Source organism: Tympanuchus pallidicinctus, unplaced genomic scaffold, assembly GCF_026119805.1.
Source record: "Tympanuchus pallidicinctus isolate F22 unplaced genomic scaffold, pur_lepc_1.0 scaffold2, whole genome shotgun sequence".
In the NCBI taxonomy this organism is placed as follows: domain Eukaryota; kingdom Metazoa; phylum Chordata; class Aves; order Galliformes; family Phasianidae; genus Tympanuchus; species Tympanuchus pallidicinctus.
This window is the reverse complement of record NW_026294721.1, coordinates 1,985,270-2,007,330: the sequence shown is the minus strand read 5'-3', so window position 1 is coordinate 2,007,330 and position 22,061 is coordinate 1,985,270. Positions and strand designations below refer to the sequence as shown.

The 22,061-nt window shown below is 44.6% G+C and overlaps 1 long non-coding RNA gene across 5 annotated transcripts; it reads right to left on the bottom strand.

Annotated features, from left to right (window-relative positions):
• Window positions 1-8,972: 8,972 nt before the first annotated feature.
• On the bottom strand, window positions 8,973-16,805 carry LOC128080059 (uncharacterized). Of its 5 annotated transcripts, XR_008206465.1 has the most exons (6): window positions 16,630-16,805; window positions 14,967-16,511; window positions 14,719-14,900; window positions 12,300-13,205; window positions 10,080-11,992; window positions 8,973-10,044 (listed from the first exon to the last, which is right to left on the bottom strand). It is a non-coding gene; the product is annotated as an uncharacterized LOC128080059 (long non-coding RNA). The 5 variants fall into 5 exon arrangements; XR_008206463.1 differs by lacking the exons at window positions 8,973-10,044; window positions 10,080-11,992 and having other exon boundaries at window positions 12,150-13,205; window positions 16,630-16,803; XR_008206466.1 differs by lacking the exons at window positions 8,973-10,044; window positions 10,080-11,992 and having other exon boundaries at window positions 12,150-13,205; window positions 16,301-16,511; window positions 16,630-16,800.
• Window positions 16,806-22,061: the final 5,256 nt, after the last annotated feature.

Genomic DNA, 22,061 nt, shown 5'->3' with positions numbered 1-22,061 from the left:
CAGACTCTGCTGGGCTGCAGGAGGGCTGGTGTGTGGGAGAGGCACGATAGCTCTGCCTCGATGAGATAAGCACTGGAGAGGCAGCATGCGTTCTCTGATGCACTGCAAACCACGGGTCTTCCTGAGCTCTGCAGACTTTCTGGCCACGATCGCTTTGCTTTTTCTCTGCTCTCTCAGTGATACGTAAGATGTATTTATTTCTACCCTGGTCGGTTCTCTGAGGGCTTAAAAAAATAGAGCGTGAGTGGGTGGGTGGGTGAGGGGAAGAGGAGGCGCTGGGAAGCCAAGAGAAGCGTGTTGCGTTGACGCAGTCATCATCTCCCATTTGCACAGGGATTGTGGTGCAGTGCTGCCCATCCCAAAGCACGGGTCATCCCCTGAGCCCAAAATGCCACGTGGGATACGAGGCATCATCCTAAAGGGCTCTTCCTGGCCGTGACATTTGTGCCGATAACTCAGACGGTGATGCAAAATGAGTGATGGCTTCAGCTGGGAAAAAGGTTACTGGTGTAACGTGTAATGAAACAGGGCACACAAAAACACTGTGAGTCATGTGGGAAGTGCTCTGAACAGTGTTTCTGAAATAAATGAAGAAGTTTCAGAGGCCACAATCCAAAATGAGCTTGGAACAAGAGCGCGTATGTCAGTTCAGATCAAGGAGAAGATGAAGGCAAAGCAGGATCCCGAAATGACAGTCCTTAAGGAGCAATGCTGAGAAATTCAAGTCAGTGAAACCATAAACAGGTTTTCAAAATGCATTGCTGCATGGAAAATCTCTGAATATGTGTATCTGGGTGACAGCTCCAGGTTTACTGGACAAGTTTGAGCTTTGGAATGGTAATTGGTGATATAAAGGAATAGAGGAATAGGAAAAATACAGGGTAGTGCCTGAGCAGAAATGTAGAATGGATGAATCCAATGAATCGATGGCCCCGATGAGCACTCTGTGTTGCTTCTCTTATTGAAAGCTGGGAAAATGTGAGTTCTGAAATGGGAATTTCTGATCTGAGGTGAAAAGCCAGCTCTGTTTTGGATAGCTAACCTTGTCGTGGAGTGCTGAATCAGCCAGCATTCCAGCTGACACAGGAAATTTAATTAAAATCAGACCTGGGGATGGGGTGTGACTGGAGAAAACAGCAAGTAGTCTCTCTGTCTGAAAGAGCAAAAAAAAAATGATCCATGCAACTACAGACCTTGTAGTCTGCCCTCAGTTGTTCATTGAGGAGCAGTGTTCAGGCTGGAGGAAGAGCTGGAGTTGGGAAGAGGGATGGGGAAAAAACCCTGGGGAAGAAGCAACCGAGCCCCAGCTTTGGACTGGCTTCAAGGTGAGCAGGAAGGTTTCCATCCCAGTCCACAGCAATAGGATGAGAGGTGATGGCCTCACATTGCACCAGGGGATGGTCGGGTTGGATAGGAGGAAAAATTTCTTCTCCTAAAGAATGGTCAGGCAATGGCACAGCTGCCCAGGGAATGGTGGGGTCACCATCCCTGGAGGTGCTCCAGAACCATGGGGATGTGTCACTGAAGGACATGGCAGTGGGCATGGTGGGGTAGGACAGGAGTTGGATCTGGGGATCTTCTCCAACCTTAATGATTCTATGGTTTTATGATGGAACTCTGAAGGAAGGCAGTCCCAATCCCCAGTGCATCTATTAATTGTGGAGCACACTCTGTATTTTGCTGGCTGTGGTTTTGGTGGGCACAAGGGTCATCCTCCCAGCTTTCCAAAGGGTCTGGCAAAAGTTGAGTGTCTGCACGTCGATTCTTTATGCTGGGACATACAGGGACTGATAACATTTAATGCATTTCTTGTTGTTTGAAGGTGAACATTTATTCCCCCGCAATATTTAACACCTTGCTATGGATCCTGAGGAATATCTGCAGCTTGATCATTATAATTAACAATAACACCATGCTGCAGGGGATGAGACTTCTCTAAATGCTTTCAATTGTTAATGACTCAGACCTTAAGGTTTAATTCACCCTATTCCCTCCTCATTAATTAAAGGCACTTGGTCTCAGCCAGATTAAAAAAGGGAGACTCAGGGCAGCTGTTACTGCCATGGCACTTCCATAAAGGTTATCCCAGCCCCAGATACTTTGGGAATGGGGATCACCGTGGGCAGTAGTTTGTTCTATCTGACTGGCTGCAAAGATGGAAAATGTGCAACGTGGTGATAAACCTCCCTTCTAGAGCTCCTTAAATCCCTTTCTTTACAACCCAGAGATTATGGCTACAGCTTGATTTCAGCTCCGATTCCTTGATAGCCAGGGATTTCTTATTTTGCAGCTGTCAGATTGCATTTGCCACATGCAGAGCTCTTCTATTTTGTATGTCTCAGATATCCTGGGGTTTTATACCTGAGTTTATGTTGTCTGAAACTCCCTTAGAAATACAACGAAGCCCAAAATAATTGTGTTTATTAAAACTCGTATTGCAGTTTTACTGCCAAGAGGTAGCAGAGGTCAGGACCCGGTGGGACGCTTTCCAGGCAGAAAAGGGGTCAAGTGAAAAAAAAATCAATGCATTTTTAAGGGTGGGTCATATATCTGCAGCAGCGCTGTATCAAATCCAACTATCATTTCCAAGATCTAGATAAGATCCAACCCAGACTCCACTTGAAATTTAGTGAAAGTGAAGATTTATTTGCACTACTCTATTCAACAAGAGTAGAGTTGAAGCCAAAGGCGCCTTTGGTTGGTGGCACCTTCTCAGCCCCTTTCCATATATCCTTATATATTTTCAGTCCTTCCAACTTGGCAGTGGTTTGGTGCCTGTGCCAAAATGCTGTTCGGTAATGGAAGGCTTTGTCAGTCCCCTCCAGGGAATACATGTGAATAAGAGGGGTTTGGCATGAGGTCTTAATGATGGCACATTCTTTGGGCAGAGCACAAAAAAAAGAAGGAAAAAAAAGTAATTCTCTGCTTGAAAAAAAATAGCGCTTTCATGTTAGACTGCAAATATCCTCCTGGTATTTTTGTATCTCCGGAGTAGCTTGGAAATGAAAGCAGCTTTGCAGAAAGGGCTTCAGAGGGGAATTTGTAGGGTCTGAATTATCTCCCTTGGTCCTGCCTGGATTCAGGCAAAATTGGGAATTTTTGCTGCAGAAGTTAAAATCTGCTCAGGGATTTGAACCCACTCCCTGTCCCTGCCTGGGCCCCTGCTGCTGTGGGAGAATCACACGTTCTTTACCCTTGAAAACTGAAAAGCACACACAGAGATTGATTCATCCTTTGTCACTTGATGAAGTGGATAAAGGGAAATTTAAAATCTCTGCACATTTCAGAAGATGCCACTTCTCCAGGTTTGCTTACCTCCCTACAGCAATTGCTGCTTATAACAAACTCAAAGCAGCAAGAACCAAGTTATCAGTGGTTAATCCTATTAAAGCAGGCACGAGCTGAGGCATAAGGTGTGTTTCTCTCTTCCACCAGTCATGGTGCCTGCCAAGTTATTTCTAAGACCCTTCACCTCATCTGTGATGTTTTGCTGAGTTTGACCAGTAGGTTCAAAAGTTGGTAGCAGTGGGATGGACACAGAGACAGGGTGGACGGATGGACAGAGATCACAGAATCACAGAATGGCCTGGGTTGAAAAGGACCACAGCGATCATCTGGTTCCAACCCCCTGCTGTGTGCAGGGTCACCAACCAGCAGACCAGGCTGCCCAGAGCCACATCCAGCCTGGCCTTGAATGCCTGCAGGGATGGGGCATCCACAGCCTCCTTGGGCAACCTGTTCCAGTGCCTCACCACCCTCTAGGTGAAAAACTTCCTCCTCACCCACACTTCAAAGATCCCTATTTGCACTGCTCTGCGCTGATCTAAGTGCACATATCTGGAGCATTGACTGTGTGTACAACCAATCACTGTACGTCAGCCCACAGCTGGATTTTCTTTGGGTTCATCATTCAGCACGAATATTTTGGCTTAGAAAAGATCGCTTTCACCATGATCTCAGTCACCATTTGATGCTCTGTGCCATATTTGGAGTTCACGTTTTTGTATACATAATTTATGTACATATTTATATATGTCAGTTTTGAGTGAAATCTTGTGAGTGCAACTACATGTCTTCCACAGTGAACGTATTCCCAGGGACACAGGGAGAGAGCAGAGTTCAGCAGAGCTGCCATGGGAGAACCAGAGCTCCAGGGGAAAGCCAAGATTCTCTTCAAGAGTTTTTACAGTGGTCACAAATCAAATAATCATTTGAGTTGAAAGGGACTCTTGAAGATCATCTGTTCCAATACCCCTGCTTGGAAATATGATTTAGCAGAGGGTTGTTAGAGCTACTAACCATAGTATGTTAGGCTGTGGTTGGACTTGATGATCCTTGAGGTCCCTTCCAACCTGAGTAATTCTATGATTCTATGAATGGACAGTGAAATCCACAGCTCGACAGGATGTTCAGAGCCCCATCCAGCCCGACCTGGAGTGCCTCCAGGGATGGGGCATCCATTCCTCTCTAAATCAGAAAGAAGTCCTTTCTCTGGAGTCACAGAAATATAAAAAGAATATATGGAAGATCTGATTTTTTTTTAAGCTAACTTCCATGATGACAACCAACTTGACCCCAGAGGGGAAAAGAGCTAAGAAAGCCTTCCCAAACCAAACTTCATCCAGATTTCAGGGCTTTTACAATGAAGCCAGAGGTTTGTTTGGGACATCTGAGAAGAAAGTCTTTGCTGCCTGCCTATGTGTGAGATATCTGCAGCTTAATGGAACCTCCAACCCTTCCAATGCATGGTGCCAATATCCCACCATGCCCTCAGATCCCCCACACCCCATCAGATGATGGAATTACAGCAGTGCACCCACACATGGCATGGGAGAACAGATGGAAACCCACCATGCCTACGTAAAACCCAACACTGAGTTAAGCAGCCAATTTCTTCCAGCACAGCAGGACTGAACCCATAACAAGCTGCTCAGCAGCTCCTGCCCCATCCAGCATCACGCTGTGCACATGATTCACTGCTGGCACTCCTGTGTTTTTAGTGCACAGATGTTATAATCAAACAGTCCCACTAAAGCCCCCAAGACTTGAGTATCTGCAGTCATTATAGCACCAGGAATGCATATTGAGCAACTGTTTTAGTTCTTCAGAGGGCAGAAAAGAAATTGAGGAGAATGCAGGATTACTGTAAGGGTGTTTGAGTGTGACAGAAGGGTATGCAGGGTTACAGAGAAAGGCTGCAGTCACCAATGGGCATTGTGAGGTGATGGGGACCATGATGCCATCATCTGTCATGGTGGGAAGAAGCCACCACACCAGCCCACGAGCACTTTAGCCTCTTTCTCCATTGCCAACTGGATTCTCCGTTTCATTAGGCCAAGCATGGCCAACAGGTTAAGGGAGGTGATCCTTCCCCTCTGCTCAGCTCTGCTGAGGCCTCATCTGGTGTGCTGGACCTGGTTCTGTGTCCACAGTACAAGAGAGCCATAGACATAGCCCAGCACAGGACTGCAATGCAGGGCCAGGGGGACCAAGAGGGGCCTCCAGCATTGGCCAGGATGGAGTTCCTGGATCCTGGTGTTTCTGGGATGTTTGAAATTCTTTGCCACTACAGTTCCGGGATCCCAGAGATGTAGTAATCCTCACAATGATGGAAGAAGTCTCACCACTATTATGCAATTCTTTCCAGGCCTCTTAGAATCACTCAGGTTGGAAGAAACCTCTAAGATCACCGAGTCCAAGCATCCCCACCATGCCCTCATGGCCCTCAGTGCTGCATTCCCACAGCTCTGCAACACCTCCAGGGATGATGACTCCATCACCTCCCTGGGCAGCCTGTGCCTGGCAAATTTTTCCTAATATCTAACCTGAACCTCCCCTGGCATAAATTGAGACCATTACCTCTTGTAATTCAAATCATTCTTTCAGCTGTAAATGTTCTCAGGGAAAGGAAGAGTGTCCTTCTTTAGGACAAACTCTCCAATTGCAAGAATGCAAAGCACTGCAGGGCAGGAATCTATTGGAGGAGCAGTTGTGCCTGCAGAGAGCTCACAGTGCCTTGGGCATGGCTAAGCCATGGTTTTGGAAATTGCTTTCTGTCTCTTCCCCTTCTCTGCTCTTCTGGGGGTTGGCATCAGCCCAGAGTGGAGATGGCAATTTGTTTCTGGAAGCTCAGAGAAAGGTTCTGCTGTGCAAAAGGATGAAAAGCATAGATTTCTCTGTGGAATGAGCATCCTAGGGAGAAGCCAGCCTGGCTTCTCATGCCTTTGAGCTACCTTGTTCTGTTGGTATCTAACTACCACTTACACTACCTTACCACTCACCCTACTATCATAACATTGACTCATCACGAGGGCCCAGCACTGGGTTATAAGGAGCATGCACATTGGAATTAAGCTAAGTGAAGGCAAACAGGCTCATTCAGTGTATCGATATCTACCTTTGTGAATCTCTCAGTCCTTCTTCCATGTTTCTGTTCCCCAGCATGATGGCCTGGAGGCAATAAAGGGTTTCTTAGACAGTGAGAATTATTTTCACTGAGAGAAAGGAAGAGAAGCTGCTATTTTATGCATGAAGATGCACGTATTTGCTTTGCAGTTCAGGAAGAAAAGAGAGATGGATGAAGATAAAAGGGGAAATAAACCCTGCCAGCAATTCAGCCACCGTGACAGGAGAAGGTTGTCTCAAGCAATTAGCAGAAGCAACCAACAGCAAGATTCAGTGGAAATGGGATCCCTGGGCATGCCAGCATTCATACATTCCTAAACCAGGTAGCTGGCCTCCTCATTCGGGAGGGTGGTCCTTTGGTCCTCTACTATGTTACCTGCAGTGCTGATGTAGTCTTTGAACTATTTGGACAAAAAATTAAGGAAGACTGTGTCAAAGTTCTCCTTTTAGCTGTTTTTGCTGTGGGGTGGAGGTGAGTGACTGCTTTCATCTTGGGGGTCTGCTATGGGCTTCACGTTAGCCCAGTCTTGGATGGAATATTTTTCATCCAGGCTTGGGTCCCTCCCAGTGAAAGGGACCTTGGGGAGCTGGATGTTCTGCCCAAACAGGAAGGAGACTAATGCATCTAGGGAGCACAGATCACAAGGACAGTTAAAATGAACTGAGATAACTTATTTTAGAAGGGATGGGGCTTGGAGGTCAGGAAAAGATCAGCTTCCCAGTAGCTAAAGCATTGTGACATATAGGACTGACTGAATGCTCTTGACATCCACTAAGGAAGGGCAGGACAGAACATAAGAAAAAAAGAAAGATTTTTTTGTCTAGTAGTTAGGAAGCATGAAAGGCTGTGAAAAGGCTTGGAACTAGCTGTGAATATTTAAGGCTTTCTCTGGGAGCAGGCATCAGAAATAGGTTTAAAATACCACTTTGAACAAACAAGTCCTATTAGTGACCAGAATGACCACGCTGTGGGGTCAAAGTTACAGGACAAAATCCACAGGCTTGTAGCTCACAGAGGAGTATCTCCATCCCAGTAAGAAAAGAAAGTGAACAGATGCTTCTTTGGGGCTGTCCAGATGGCCAAGTAGCTGCAAAAGGCATAAAGAAGGATCATAGCCTACAGCAGCTTTCAAGTAGCCAAACAGATCTAAAATGAACAACGACCTTCATAAACCCACTCGATGTAAAATACACCCTTGCAGCAGGGTGAAGATGAGAGGGAATCTCTGTCTCTCTCACGACACAGATATTTCAGCCACAAAAAGGATTTCGGAGTGAGAACAATGTGCAGTCTGCTCTCACCACCAGAAAATCCACTTTTCCACACCAACTTCTTGCTTTCTAGGCAGGGTGCCAATGGGTACCTGGCAGCCCGCTTGCAGGGCACCACTCCTAATCACATTAGAGGAAAAGCACTTCCTTGGAAGGGAGACAGACATTGCAAAGAAAGGAGAATGTGGGCTGATCTTGCTAAGGGAAATGAGCAAAATTACCACCCGAAGTGTGGTGTGAAACTTAGCACTGCAGAAATGGCATCTTTGTCTCCAGATGCTTATTAGATACAGAGAGCCTGGAGACATTTGTAAAAACAATAGATGACTGGGGTTTTGGGGAGGTCTTGCATCCATCCTATGATTCCATCAATCCTATGATTCTCTGATTCATTCTCCTTCTACAAGGACCATCCCCAGTCCTGGGGAGAATTATCTGTCCCAGCTCATAAAACCTTCAGGAACGGACCTGATGTGACCTGCTGGTGTCCACAATGGCAATAAGCCTTTTGTTTTGCCTTTAACTATCCTACATTGGAACTTTTCTATATCACCATAGAAAAGAGTGACTCTAACAGCAGAATTGTGTAAAACATTGATCTCTGCCATCAGAAAACCTGGGACTGTTCATTTTACAGATGGTGTAACTACAAAAGGCAGCTATGTTTAGGCAGGTTCCCACTTACCTGGTTGCTGGAAGGACTTGCAAATGTCAGGACCCAAGAAGTTATAGATGTTATGGCCACATCTGCAGCACTTCCAGAGGAATTCCTGTAAACCAGCATGTGAAAGGAAAGAACGGCATATAGGCAATGGGAAACATGGTCAAGCAGAGGCAATACACTGATTTTGGGGAGAAAATGTCAAACAAGCAAAGGCAGAGAGAAGAGCAGGGCAGATCTCAAAGGATGCATGTACCTTGGCACACTTGAATGAGTCCCACCACACCTTTTGCTTGCACAGCCATGCAAAACCTCCTGCTATTCCAAGTCTACTCCACATCCATCACTCCTCCTTACTGTTTTTCCCATTAGGTGAGAAGTTCTTGGAGCCCAGAGCTTTGATGCCTTTACAGCACTGCTACAGAGGAGCTCTGGTATTAAATGGTTTGTTTAGGATCTGGTGCTCAGATGCAGCACAGCACAACTTGGACATTATCAGTGCTTTTGGAGGTTTTGGGTCAGTAGATGGTCATGTTACAAAGTAATCCAAAAGCCATTTAGAAAATGACTTCAAGAAAAGACTTGATGTGGCACTTTGGGGACATGGTTTAGTCAGCATGGTGGTGATGGGTTGGGTTTGGTGATCTCGGTGGTTTTTTCCAATCTCAGTAGTTCTATGAAAATACTTACAAACAGACCTTTAAGATTTCCTAAGTTGTGTGTTTAAATGCCTTCCACATAAAACACTCCTCATTAAAAAATCATTACAATTTTCTTTCTCTGGAATCAGACTCTCTTTGATGTAAAACAACGTCTTCCATGGGAAAACTCCAAGCGTTTCAGTGGATGATGTCCAGCCAGCTCTCATGTCAGATCTCACTGGAATGATTCATGTGCAATCAAATGAATGCTCCTCTGCAGTGAAATGCATGTAACAGAATTAGCTTTTGCAAAGGAGAAAGGTCTGGTCAACCACTCAGTTATTAAGAAATTAAGTTACTTTTTGTGAAGGTCTCTTGCCTATCACAGTGTAAAGTTGCTCAAATGCTTTTCTGTTGGCAGGGCTCCTAATCCAAGTGAGGACTGATGTCAAGTTAGGGCTCTTGCTTCTGAATCTAGCAGCACAAAGTGAATGAAGAGGTGCATGAAATGGAAAAGACAAGTTTGTCCCTTTTCACAGAGGAGGGAAGAGCTTCTGAAGAGCTGGGCTTTCACAGCTTGCCAATTGGAAGCAGAGCTGCTGGATGAGTTTTATTTGATGTGAGCAGATTCCTCCTACTGCTGCACTTGAAAGGCAGATGGAAAGACCTTAATCTGGTCACTCCTGTTTTAAATTATGCATCCTCCATCTGCTGACTAGAGCACAGACATGCTGACAGTAACTGCTGCGCTTCCTAAAATAATCTCCCTGCTGCAACAGCTACTTGTGGAGAGGTTTACACATCTTCCACCTATGAATGGTGTCTGCACACCACACCTGAAAGCCTCTCTCGAGGGCCAGAACCCGACCTTGAGCCCCTGCAACACTGGAAATCTCCAACCCCTGGTCTGTAATACTACTTGCAATGGGTCTTGATGGCTTTTGAGACCACAGCAGCCAAGCCTGGTTTCCCATCTAGTTGGAGCTCGTGGGAATCTGGATTCAGATTCCAGCATGTGGGTCCATGGAGCAGAACCAGAACTTGGATGGGGCCTGATGCAGCGTGCTGCACTTGCAGACACCTCGTGTCCCTGCCTGTACTCCACATTGAACACTCTCAATCCTTTGCCCCTTTCTTCCAGCTCTAAATCAGTTCTGTCAGCTCCTTAATTATTTTAATTTTTCTTCCTTCTCCAAATCCCTCAAATATATTTCATACATAGAGTACAGGCTTAAAAAGGAAAGCTACTGCTGTGCCCTTTCCTCTGAAATATTACCAGAGAAATGTATGTATTTCATCTCTACCGTTCATTTTCCCAGACAGTTTTTGCTCTGAAGGAGTTTGAAACAGTAATAGGCTGATGGCTACTTTCCAGCTCTATTGATTAACAGTGAGTGGTCAAGATCTTCAGTGTCTGAGAATATATCCAGAAATAGGGACAGGTGAATTATAGCATTTTCCCACACAGGGAAGGAGCAAGGGATGATGAGACCTACAAGAGGGAGTCCAGAAGATCAGCCTACCCCACGTGGGTGCAATGTCCCAGCATGGGGAAGAATCAATGATTATTTCTTTTAGCACAAAACAAGGCTAAATCATTTACAGATCCTGTGATTTCACAGCGTTTCTGTGGGTTCCTCCAAACATGAGGCAAAGAAGAGGGTTGGAACTAGATGATCCTTGAGATCTCTTATAACCCAACCCATTCTAAGGCTTGGCGGCCACCATTGCCCCTCCATCTCAGTGCTCATCTGATAGAGGTGCAATTTTTCCACCGACCTTTCAAGAAGGTATTTTTACTACCAGGAGGACAGAGAATTTTTGAAATTAAGTGCTCTCCTGGGATTAAAAAGGATTTTCTCATTTCTCCCATGGCATCCTAACACTGAAGAACGAGGGAGGGCAGATGCCACGGGTGATGGCAAGCAACTGGTCCCCACAGTGTGCACAATGAGCCTGTGAGGAGTTGGGAGTGAAGTTGGAAGTGTTTGGATCTTCTCTGCAAGCTGTTGGTGCTGGGGGTGTTTCTGAACTGTCTTTCAGCTGGGCATCCAAGCGAAGTTTTTGCCTGCACATTAAGTGCTGCCACATCAGCCTCCAAGGCCATCAGAGCGCTAGAAAGCTGCCATTTCCAATCCCAATGCAGCTAATAGTCAGTGAATGCCTGCTTCTATGATATACATTACAAAACTCAGATCCTGGCAGGATTAATGCACTGTGAAAAAGACTCAAGATCTTCAGTGTGGCAGGATGCTATTTTAACGCATCAGCTTTATTGGGCCCATGAGTGCCCAGTTTTGGAAGAATCAGGAATCCTTAAATGCAAAGAAACGTAGTGAAGAAAAACAAAAACGACAGCAAAAAAAGATAAAAGGCACCTGTAGAAAGTAAACTATGACAAATTTTTTGGTTTTTGTCTGTCAAAATGCTTAAGTCAATAGCTAACTGAGAAGTACTAGCATCAATATATAGCTGTGGAAAGCTGTGGAGTCCAAAGGAAAACAAATCTTTGTGTACTATAAAGTGATACATGTGATATATATCACCAGGCAGCTGAAACACTACAAGAAAATCTTGAAGTAAAGGCATGTTCTTCATCTTTCTACTTATCTTTTTTATGGAACGAGATTGAACTTATATTATCTCCATTAAATCCAAGAGAATTTGCCAAGGGGGTTTCATCTGTTCTGCAGAAATCTAAACTACCATTTGAAGACACAACATTTCCCACAACGTTTTTGCAGTAGGAATAATGCATCTCTTAGGCTGTCCTGACATATATCTTGCCCTGTTCACCCTCAGCTATGTATGTGCACCTCTCTTTTCTCTTCCCCTTTCCTTGGAAGGAGCCTGCTTGTTATCCACATGCACTGACATCGCAGGAGGATCAGCAATTTACGTACTCACCCAGGCTTGGTGAGCTCTGCTCTCTTCATTTCTGTCCACTGATCTCAGCAAGAGTTGGGTTTGAGCCACATGGTACCCCTGAGGATTACTCATGATCAACCTAGGGCTGAGATAATACTTGATCAGGTTTAGGATAAGCAATAAGGAGGAATAAACTAAAGCCATACATCTTTGATATTAGTAGTCAAGAAGCATCCCAGAGTGCTATTTCACTGATTTCAGTGGAATTATGTCATGCATTAATTGGAGCCAAAACCACAATACATATTTCAGTGCTCCTGAAAGCCCTCTTAGAATTTATTCTCCAGTGGATGTTCCATTAAAAGAAAAATACACGATTTTTAGCCATTGATCAGAATATATTGTAACACATCTGAGCAGAGAGATTACAGAATACCTCACGGAAGACTGACCTTTTGATGTGTGACAGAAAGATTGCTGGAAACGAGGGAACAATCCAAGACTTATTAACTGAGAGCACCCAGAGGCATTAAAATCACTGCATTATGGCAGGCTTGGACTCTCGCCGTGCCCTTTATGTGCAGCTAAAAGAGACTTGCAAAAGAAGCTCCTCTGAAGAAATAGATACAATATTTTTGCAGCCAGCGACAAGAGAGTTTTGACAAATTTTAGATCAGCTCACTTGGAGGGAACAAAGGCTGCCGAAGCGAGTCAAGTTCACTCTTCAGTAGTCATGACAACACTTTCAGGAACTCACAATTTAGGGAAGAAGAAAAGGAAATAAATACTGATTGGAGACACAAAGCTATCTATTATTGCTTGTACGTTATCTCTCACCATCTGTGTGGCTCTGAAGTTATGAATCCAATGCTTGGTAGCATCCTGGGGTCCTGGCACTATGTGGTACATCACAGCCGAGGTCAGAGCTCAGCAACTGCTGGGCAAATATAGGATCACTGTGCAGAAGTCCCATGGTCAGAGCCTGGGATGTTGTGGACTCATCATGAGAGCAACGGAAGAGGCCAGCTTCAGCTCCTTCCAGCTCTTCACCTGGGCCACTTTGGGAGATGATAGCATTGGTGGACAAAGGAAGGGTAACTGATGGCTACCTGATATCCTGGGTGGCAACCCAGGTTTAAGATCTCTTTCAACTTGACTTCCATCGTTCAATGTTACACCTCCCAGGGCTGCGTCATAGGAACACAACGGCCATCCTGAGGTGGGCAGAGTTGAAGGGATAGGTCCAAACTACTGCTGCTAATGCAGAGCACTCAGACTTTACATTGGGGGCAATGAAGAACGCTGGGCACGCTCCATCCTGCTGGCCCCTGGCCTGGCGATGGTGTAGTTACAGGCAGCTGGAAGATAGGAATATCAGAAACAACACCAACTGCTTGCTAAATGGAAGCAGATCTGTGCAAGTGCTTGCCTTGCAAGTCACATCTGTTCTTTGAAAGTCTATTTCCCTTCTTTCCATTCCCCCAGGAAGTTTGCTAGAGCATTATTAGATTTTCTTTTTCCTTTCTCTCTCTTTTTTTTTTTTTTTTCCCCTTCATCTCTTTATATGTAATAACTTCCCTCCAGCCAAATCTCTTCTTTGCTTCTTATCCAGAGAGCTTCTGCTAATGCCCAGCTGGACAAATGGAAACCAGAGTCCTCACTGGGCAGTGATGGGCCAATGGAAGCTGGAAAGGCTGCATGGCGGGGGAAAAGGGATTGGGATTGATAGCCCTGGTGCCCTTTGCAACCCCTAAATGGAGTTGGAAAATGAACAAACAAACAAACAAGCAGCAAAGAACCAAAATAACAGCAAACCAAACTGGACAGAAATTATGCTTTCATCTGTTTGTAGCACAATGAAGGTAGGTGTCAGAGCTGTGCTGAAGCAGGACAGAGGAAATGAGAATCTTCCATGGAAACTAATCTGGAGAGGCTGTGCTTGTGACCTGCGACCTCTACCAACAACAGAAATCGTCAAGTGGGGGACTGATGGAAAGGGAAGGGACCTCAGTGCAGCTGAGGACATCTGTATCTCTTCTCAGTCTCTTGAGAGCCTCCTTGGACAGCAGGGTTCAAAGCATCACAGAAACTGAGCCTTATTGGACAGAGGCAAGAGATTGCATCCCTTCTGTGTGAAGTTTATGTACTGTATGTGTGTGCTGTAAGTGCCCACATGAGCACTGAGAGTACCTTGGCTGCTCCACCGAAGGAGCATAGCCCACTTTAAAGTAGCAATTATGGGACCCAACCAGAGCAAACACAGTTGTTGCAATGTCACCTTGTGCCTAGTGTGCCAGAAGAACCACGTCCCACAGCAGTGATAGATAGAAGATCAGCTTTTTTATGGTCACCAAAACATCCAAGAGATTGCAAATGTGCATGCACTGCTTTCCTGGGCAGGCTGTGAGATGGTCTTAGGGATATTGAGATGAAAAGTGGGTGAAATGCACAGCAGACCCAAATCCCAAACTGCAACAGGTCACAAGCACAGCCTCTCCAGATTAGTTTCCATGGAAGATTCTCATTTCCTCTGCCCTGCTTCAGCACAGCTCTGACACCTACCTTCACTGTGCTACAAACAGATGAAAGCATAATTTCTGTACACATCAATTATGTTTACTATTATGTTGATCTAGAACATGAAATTTTGACTAACTCTAAAATGCTTGCTAACAGTGAGTTTAAATCTAATCCTTAGGCAAACAAACAATACCCACCCCTTCTGGTGAGTCAACCAACTTGGCTGTACATGGAGGTAATTCTCATCACCACATTGAGAGCCAAAGGGAAAACTATTGCTATAAGCTGTACAGAAATCTGCAATTCTGATACTGAGTTTTGTTCCAGATAGGATAAACTTTCCAATCTTACCCACAAATAAAAATGCAAGTTTTCCATCAGGCCAATGAAAACTTCCTCCTCTTCACTCAAGCAAAATGTTTCACTTCAATTTCAGTCTTTTTATAGGTTGTTCTTTATCACGTAGAAAGAAAACAATTTTCTTGCTGGTTTGTGGCAGTTAACAAAATTATATTCAGCAGCAAGCAAACAGCCTGTTAGAGGAAAGACATAGTTATAGGCATTATAATTCCTCTCCCAACACCATAAATGTCAAATACCTTCAAAACCACAACATTTTCCAAGAAGCAATGGATAATGCCTTCTGTGAACATCACCGCAGAGAGTATGGCTGCATATGGCAAGGAGAGAAACGTGATATAGGGCTAGGAGAGACACAGGTGCTCTCTGGGTGGTGCTAGGGCTCATTAGCCCACCCACTACTGTTTTAGCTCAGGTGATTCAAGCTTTCAGCACTGTTTTCCTATCAGTAACGATGCCACTTGGCTGTTTGCTTGGAGCTTTGCAGCACAGGGATGAATTCTGGGTTAGCTCATAGAATCAGAAGGTCATTAAGGTTGAAAAAGACCTCTAGGATCACCATGTCCAACCCCAACCCATCCCACCATGCCCACTGTGTCCCTCAATGCCACATCTTCACGGCTCTAGAACTCCTGCATGGATGGTGATTCCACCAGCTCCCTGGTGCCCAACCAATCTTTTGGAGAAGAAATTTTTCCTAAAATTCAACCTGGTGCTCCCCTGGTGCAACTGAAAACCATTACCTCTTGTACATTGGTTTGGAAAGTGAAGGCCTTGACCTTTCTAGTGCTTTTGCTGAGGGCATTGGGCAAAACATTGAGAAGTGCAGTTAATGGCCTAAAAACTGCCAAACATCCCTGCAAATTTAAACAAGATAAGGAAAGATCTGCTTATCTCCATCTTGGAGTCACAATAATAAAGATGAGACCAAACAGCTGTTAGACTTGGTTGTGCCTTTTTTTCCTCCCTGTATACCTAATGACATCAACAAAAATGTCAAATCTTATAGCAGCTCCTTCCTCCCTTTCCTGTTTCATAATCCAGTGTAAAATGCAGTTAGAAGAGAGGCTAGGAGCTGGTTTCCATCCAGATACACCTATCCTTGTAATTTTCCACACAGAGCTAGTGTTAGGCAGAAAAACTTAATATTTTAACCCAAAGCACTCACTATTTCATCTGCCTTCACCCATGCCCAGCAGCTGCGGCCTCCAATCTTTACAGACCAGCATATTTCTCCAATGCTTTTGGGTACATACTATTGGCAACAGAAATAACTCACTGGGGGACATCTATTTTTCCAAAGCCACGACCCATCCATGGACTGTGGTTTGGAAACCAGATCCTTAAACAAAACACTTCCAACCCTTGAAATCCCTCCTTGTGCCTGGGGCTTTGCAAACCTCCACTTCCTCTTGGCATCGGTCTCCAGATTGTGTCACTTGCCAGCTTAGTTAAGAAGCTGATTTGAATGTTGTTTTATCACACTGTGCTTCTCAGACAGCATTGAGTCAGCTTTAAACCAGCGCAGTGTGTGCTAGCTCCCAGTTAATTATAGTCATAAAACATAATTTACTCCAGTAGAAGGAAATACTTGAATCTGGAGGGCTCTTTGCTGCAGACACCAAATCCTGAGTTGGGTTTTCTTTTCCCCCTTTATCACAGTGTTAGGAAGTGAATTTTCTGACTGTGGGATGGCAAATCACTGAGGACCACATCCAGACGACCCACAGCGCACAGACGATCACAGCAAGGATGTTTTGTCTCCAAATATCTTTAATGCAGCCCTTAGGAAGAAAGGAAAGGAATTTGCACCCTCAATAATTAACAGTTTGCATCTTTATTGGGACTTCTTGGCATCCACCAAAGACTCCAGGTACCCATCCTCCCTCCAGTGGGACCTACCTCAGTCCCCCATGGAAATTCCTCCCAGGGTTGATGCTTCCTCCCATTTTCACTTTCCAGGGAGCTGAATTATTCCAGTACTAGTATTCTAATGGAGAATTTGATTTCCCAAAGACCACATGCTCTCAGTGCAAAGAGCTGCATCCTATTTGTTGTCCCTACCACAGCTGGACTGAATTCACTTCATTAAACCCATTCCTTACATCCATGTCATTAAGCAAATCCATCTGGTTAAGGCACCTGATGGTTTGAGAGCTAAAGGTGGAGATAAGGAGAGATCAGTGCCCTCCTTGCTGTAATCATAGCTCTTGGAAACATCCCAAGTACAGGACTCAGGGTTATTCTGGGATCATTTGCATGTGTTAGAATCTCTCTGCCATTGTCCAGAAGGGGGTTTTTGGCCAGAAACCAGGTTTAAGGTTTACACAAGAGGTTCAGGCTTGCACAGCTCAGCGTTTTCCTACCAAGAGGTTGCCTTGGATGAGTGCCCAGCTACAAGGAGACAGCTGGGGAAGGAGCATGGTGGAGGACATACGGTAGAGCTGCAGCAACAGCAACCCACTCTCTCCTTCAAACTGTCATGAGTGTTTGAAATAGGTGGGAGAGGTGTGGGCACAAGTTGGAATATCTTGTGAGAACTCCAGTGGGAGCAGCTTCTGCTGATGGGCACCTTGGAGGGGGCAGCTTGTTCCCAACAGTGTTTGAGGCATATAAGAAGGGTGAGAGCAAAGTGGACTTTGCTGATGGAATGGCATATAACCAAATCCCTTATCCTCACCTCTTTCCTTACTCCCTGCTGCTGGATGAGAAAGTCATCTCATCCACCTGCTTTTTAGCCAACACTGCATGAAACTGTGGTGCTCTCAGATCTCTTCCCTCCAGAGCTCTCCCAAAACAGAAGGAAGAGAGGCATGTAGAGGATATGTTGGCTGTGACATCACGATGGTGAACTTGATCCTCTCCAAATATTCCAGCAGATTCCCTTCTTGTTTGTTTCTCCAGCACTGATGCAGAGATGGTGGGTGGAAAAGCAGCTCTTTTAGGTCTATGTGGCCTATATCTTGTGTCTATCTACCTCAAATCCCAGTAAACCCTTGTGAGATCCCAAATAGAAACTGGCAGTTGTGGATTCAGCAAGAACAACCAGCCAGACACTCTCCTTTAGGTTTAGGTGCTAACCAACCAGAAATGTGGTTCTCTTACTTATGGGTATACACCCAAGTCCAGTAGTGTCATTTATCATTATGTCCTCTGCACCTTCATCCAGCCTTGCTGAGGATGAAAGGAGTTGCAGGACAAGTAGGGAAATAAAAGCAGCTAGAAGAGAAATGCACCTCACATTTCCTCTTTTATCATCTTTCCTCTTCTGCTTTTTAATCCGATATTAGGAGGTGGGAAACTTTGTTCCAAATTTGGACAGGAAAGACCCTGGAGATGTGAATGCCAAAAGGAAAGGCAAGCCACCTGCAAGACAAAAGCCAAATGCAAGCTGTGGAAGCACAGGCAGATGTTTGCAGAAACAAAGCAGGGGATAAAAATAAAAACAAACTGCCAAATTTACCCTTAATGTGTTGGTTGGTTTCTCTTGCAGTGGGTTATTCAATTGCAAAGGATTTTGAAGTTCTCCATTTCCTGGGTGTGTTACAGGAGCAGCAGAGTTGAGACAGAAGCTTTTAATGAAGTTTATGTAAATTTGGGTATGTTTATATTTAGCAAACCAGATTTAGGAGCACTAATAAAGCAGCAGATGAAGCGTAGAAAAGAGCTGGTGCGGTTTTCCACCGCTGTCATCTTTTAGCTTCCTCCCACCATCCCCAACAAAAAGAGTCTGTTTCTGTTGCCTCTTTCCCTTGCAAACAAGTGATTTAAAAAGCCCCTTTTATCACCGAATGCTGTCTCCTGAGAAAGCAGCAGGGTCTGTATCTAAATACCACAGTGGAATGTGGAGAAAGAGAAAAATTTGGAGATGCCAAGAGTGGTGACTCGAGGTCCTCATGTATTCTGAGGAAAAGCTGGGTAATTAACCATTGCAATTAGCCTAATGACAGACGTGAGGTGTGTTGACTCCTGTCCATCTGCACAGCACTGCAACCTGGCTGTATAGTTCTTTGATTTGGGGAAGTGAGTGTAGTTGGACAGCCTGAAGAATGAAGTGAGAGCCTACAATGACCTATGTGGGGTTAAGCTGGAGACCCATGGTGTCCTGAGGTCTTGCTGCAACTTCTTTGGAATACGTAATTCATCCAGTCCAACCATCAGCTCATCAGCACCGTACCACTAAACCACGTCACTCCATGTGACATCTGCTCTTCTTGAAAACCTCCAGAGATGACCTCCTGGATCTGAGCCACCCAGGCATATTCAAGCACTTGGATGGGGCTTCCAAGGAGCAAAGGGTGATCCCACATTGAGCAAACCCTTCCTTATCAGAAAAGAGCAGCACTCCTTTGTACACACAGGAATTCATGTTGAATACATCTGCCAGTCACAGGCATAAAAGCCAAATGAGATTTACAGGCTTGTGCTTGTGTTGGCTTGATGACCGGTGCTGTTTGGGTTGCATCCAGCCTATCTTAACCATTTATCTGGTCCTGTTGATTCCCTCTCTTCCACAGGGATCCCTCATTGTGACCATAAAAGTGCATCCATTTGGGGAAAGAAAAGTCTTTAGTACTAGAAATTTCTATAGTCAGAGGTTGGCATCCAATGAAGTGTGACAGAGATTGTTATAGAATAGTGGGCAAAAAATGCTACAGAAATGCAAATAATTTCTCTTGTTTATGCCATCTCCAGCTTCTTATTTTATTAACAAAAGGGACAAAGTGTGGTTTTAGGATTAGCATGGTCAAAGCTTAGGTTTGAGATGGAGCTTACCCACATCCCATCTCAAAAGAGAAGCAACGCAGTGCAGCCGATGACAACAAAACAGCAAAACCCAAGCGTTTCCTATCTGCTTCTTACATCATAGCAAGGCAAAATTGCTGCCAGGCAGAAAGATAGCCAACAGATGGGAGCCTTGCTTCTTGTCTGCATGATTTAATGGGCGGTAGACATGCTGCATGAGAAAACCACAGCCACTTTCCTTGAGCACAGCCTAAGATAGCCAATCGTTCATGTTTTCCTCAGGGATTCCATTCCTACAACACGAAGACAGTTCTGAAAAACATTTTAAGAACTTATATGTTGGCAAGCACTCATGATATATATACATTTTACAGGAACCAACCATCTGCTTTAACAGCATTCACTGGTGCTTTAATGCTCACCAGGGAGGAAGCCTGCCAGTGCTGTGTGTTTTAAATCAACACCACCAAGCTGAGCATTATATCCAGATCTTGGCTGAAAGACTCTGACATAGAATCACAGAAACACAAAAGCTTAGAAACATAGATTTGTGTGCACTAGAATGGACCTTTAAGGGTCAGCTAGTCCAACATGAGGAGCATGGAAATAGGCTCCACTCATCATGCAAGTATGTTGATCAGGGAGTTTTGTTTCTGGTTGAACTTTGGGTCATACAGTGGTTGTTGGGCCCATCTGAATCCTTCTCTTCCCTTGTAGGACTTCAGAGACTGTGCATCTGTCCCTGTGTGGCCCATTAATGGATGTTACCTGGTCGCCTCCTCTTTGCTTCTGCTTTTCTTCAGCTCATCAGGGAGCAACTAGCAGTCCAGCTGGATCAGCCATTCTGAAAGGGCTATCTAACATCCAGATACCACAGCTAAGTAAAGATGAACATATTCAGTGCATCTGCTGTGCTCTGGAAATGTTGAACTCGTGGTATTTGCATCTCAGTTAATGAGCATTGCTTCCCTGGAGTGGAAGTTACAGCCCAAAGGGATCAGGGGAACCTGGGTATGCATCTCTTAGGAATGGGGGTTTCTTGCTTAATATAAGGTATTTTTGGAGGAAATGGGCTTTTTCATCAGCACTCAAACGTGGTCTTGGACTCCTGAGTGATCCAATTGCATGTGGTGATGTAGAGACAGGAACACAAAAGCCTCTCAGGACTGACAGACTCACAGCATATGGACCGAATGGTCGACCTCACTTGATTTTTCAGCTGCAGCTTTTTTCCTAATGAATCTAAAGGTGCTGGAGGAGGAGGAGGACACATCTGGAAAAGAAATTTTGGATCCAGGAACCAGCTGTGATTACTGAACTAGAAGACACAGACACATGAAGAGAGCAGAGAGAAAAAAAGATGAAAAAGCCAAAAATACAGCCCAAAACAGAGGATCTGCCTAGGAGCTGTATTTCATCTTTCTTTACTGTAGGCTCATCCAACCCAAGGAAGAAGGGCACTACCATCACAAACCAGACCTACAAGGTTAATACCTATGTGAAAGATAAAAGGGAGCAGGAGAGAAGCCAGAAACATCCCACATGGTGACCTTTGCCATCTGGTTGTGGTGGTCCAGAAGGGAAAGACCTGGGGGAACTGGTTGGAATCACGTTGGGCAGGTGATGCAGCAGATTAGTGCATCCAGCTCCTGACATGTCAGCGAGTCTCGTTAATCCAAGTTTACATTTTAAACAGAGAATAGGAGCTTCCAACCAAGAGGATTTATATGCAAGGACTTAACAGTTAAATTTATTCATGGCTAAACTGAAAAGCCCAGAGGTATTAAGGCATGAAATTGTGCCAGTCAATTAAAGCGTCAATCACAGCCAGGCTCATTTAGTAGAGCTGCTTTAATCCCAAGAAAGGAACATTTTTTTTTTTTGGCCTAGTGAGAGAACACACTGACTTGACTTTGGTTTTAGTGAAATAGCTGTTCCTCAGTTACTGTTCACAGATTTGCCAATTTTCCATTAATTTATTTATTCAGATGCTGCCATACTCCTTCCAAGGTGTTAATTGTAGAGACATAGGTGCAGTTTGAGCTGGAGGTGGGGTAGCTCTATTGAGCTACACAGCAAACCAACCAGCAGACAAGGAAATAGAACAGAGAGGTATTTAAACTGGCAAATATTGCAACTTCGGGTCACCTTTTTTTTTATTCATATAATGGTTCTTCTTTTCTGTTTAAAGCTCAGCAATTCAATTATTCTACTTGTCATTTCATGCAACACCTGTTTCTTTTATTTGCTCTTCAGACATTTTTTTTTTCCCTTTCTGATCCAAATGCTGAATGCTGACTTCATTCATGGTATGGTTTAAACAAACGTTGACTGTCATTTGGCCTTAGGTGAAGCATGGCTATAGAGAGCAAATCTCATACCTTATTGTAATGAGTTTATGGTCAGAACAAATGTCTCCAGGGATGTTTTACATGGAAATGCTGGAAGAAAGAAGGAATAAAAGACCATATTCAGCATCTGGGCTCACATTCATTTCTGACATAGGGCTGGAGAGTCAACAGGAGCTCAGGGAGGTCCAATAGCTTGGCCAAGCTTGCACTGGAAGTTGTACATGGAGCTTGGTAGAG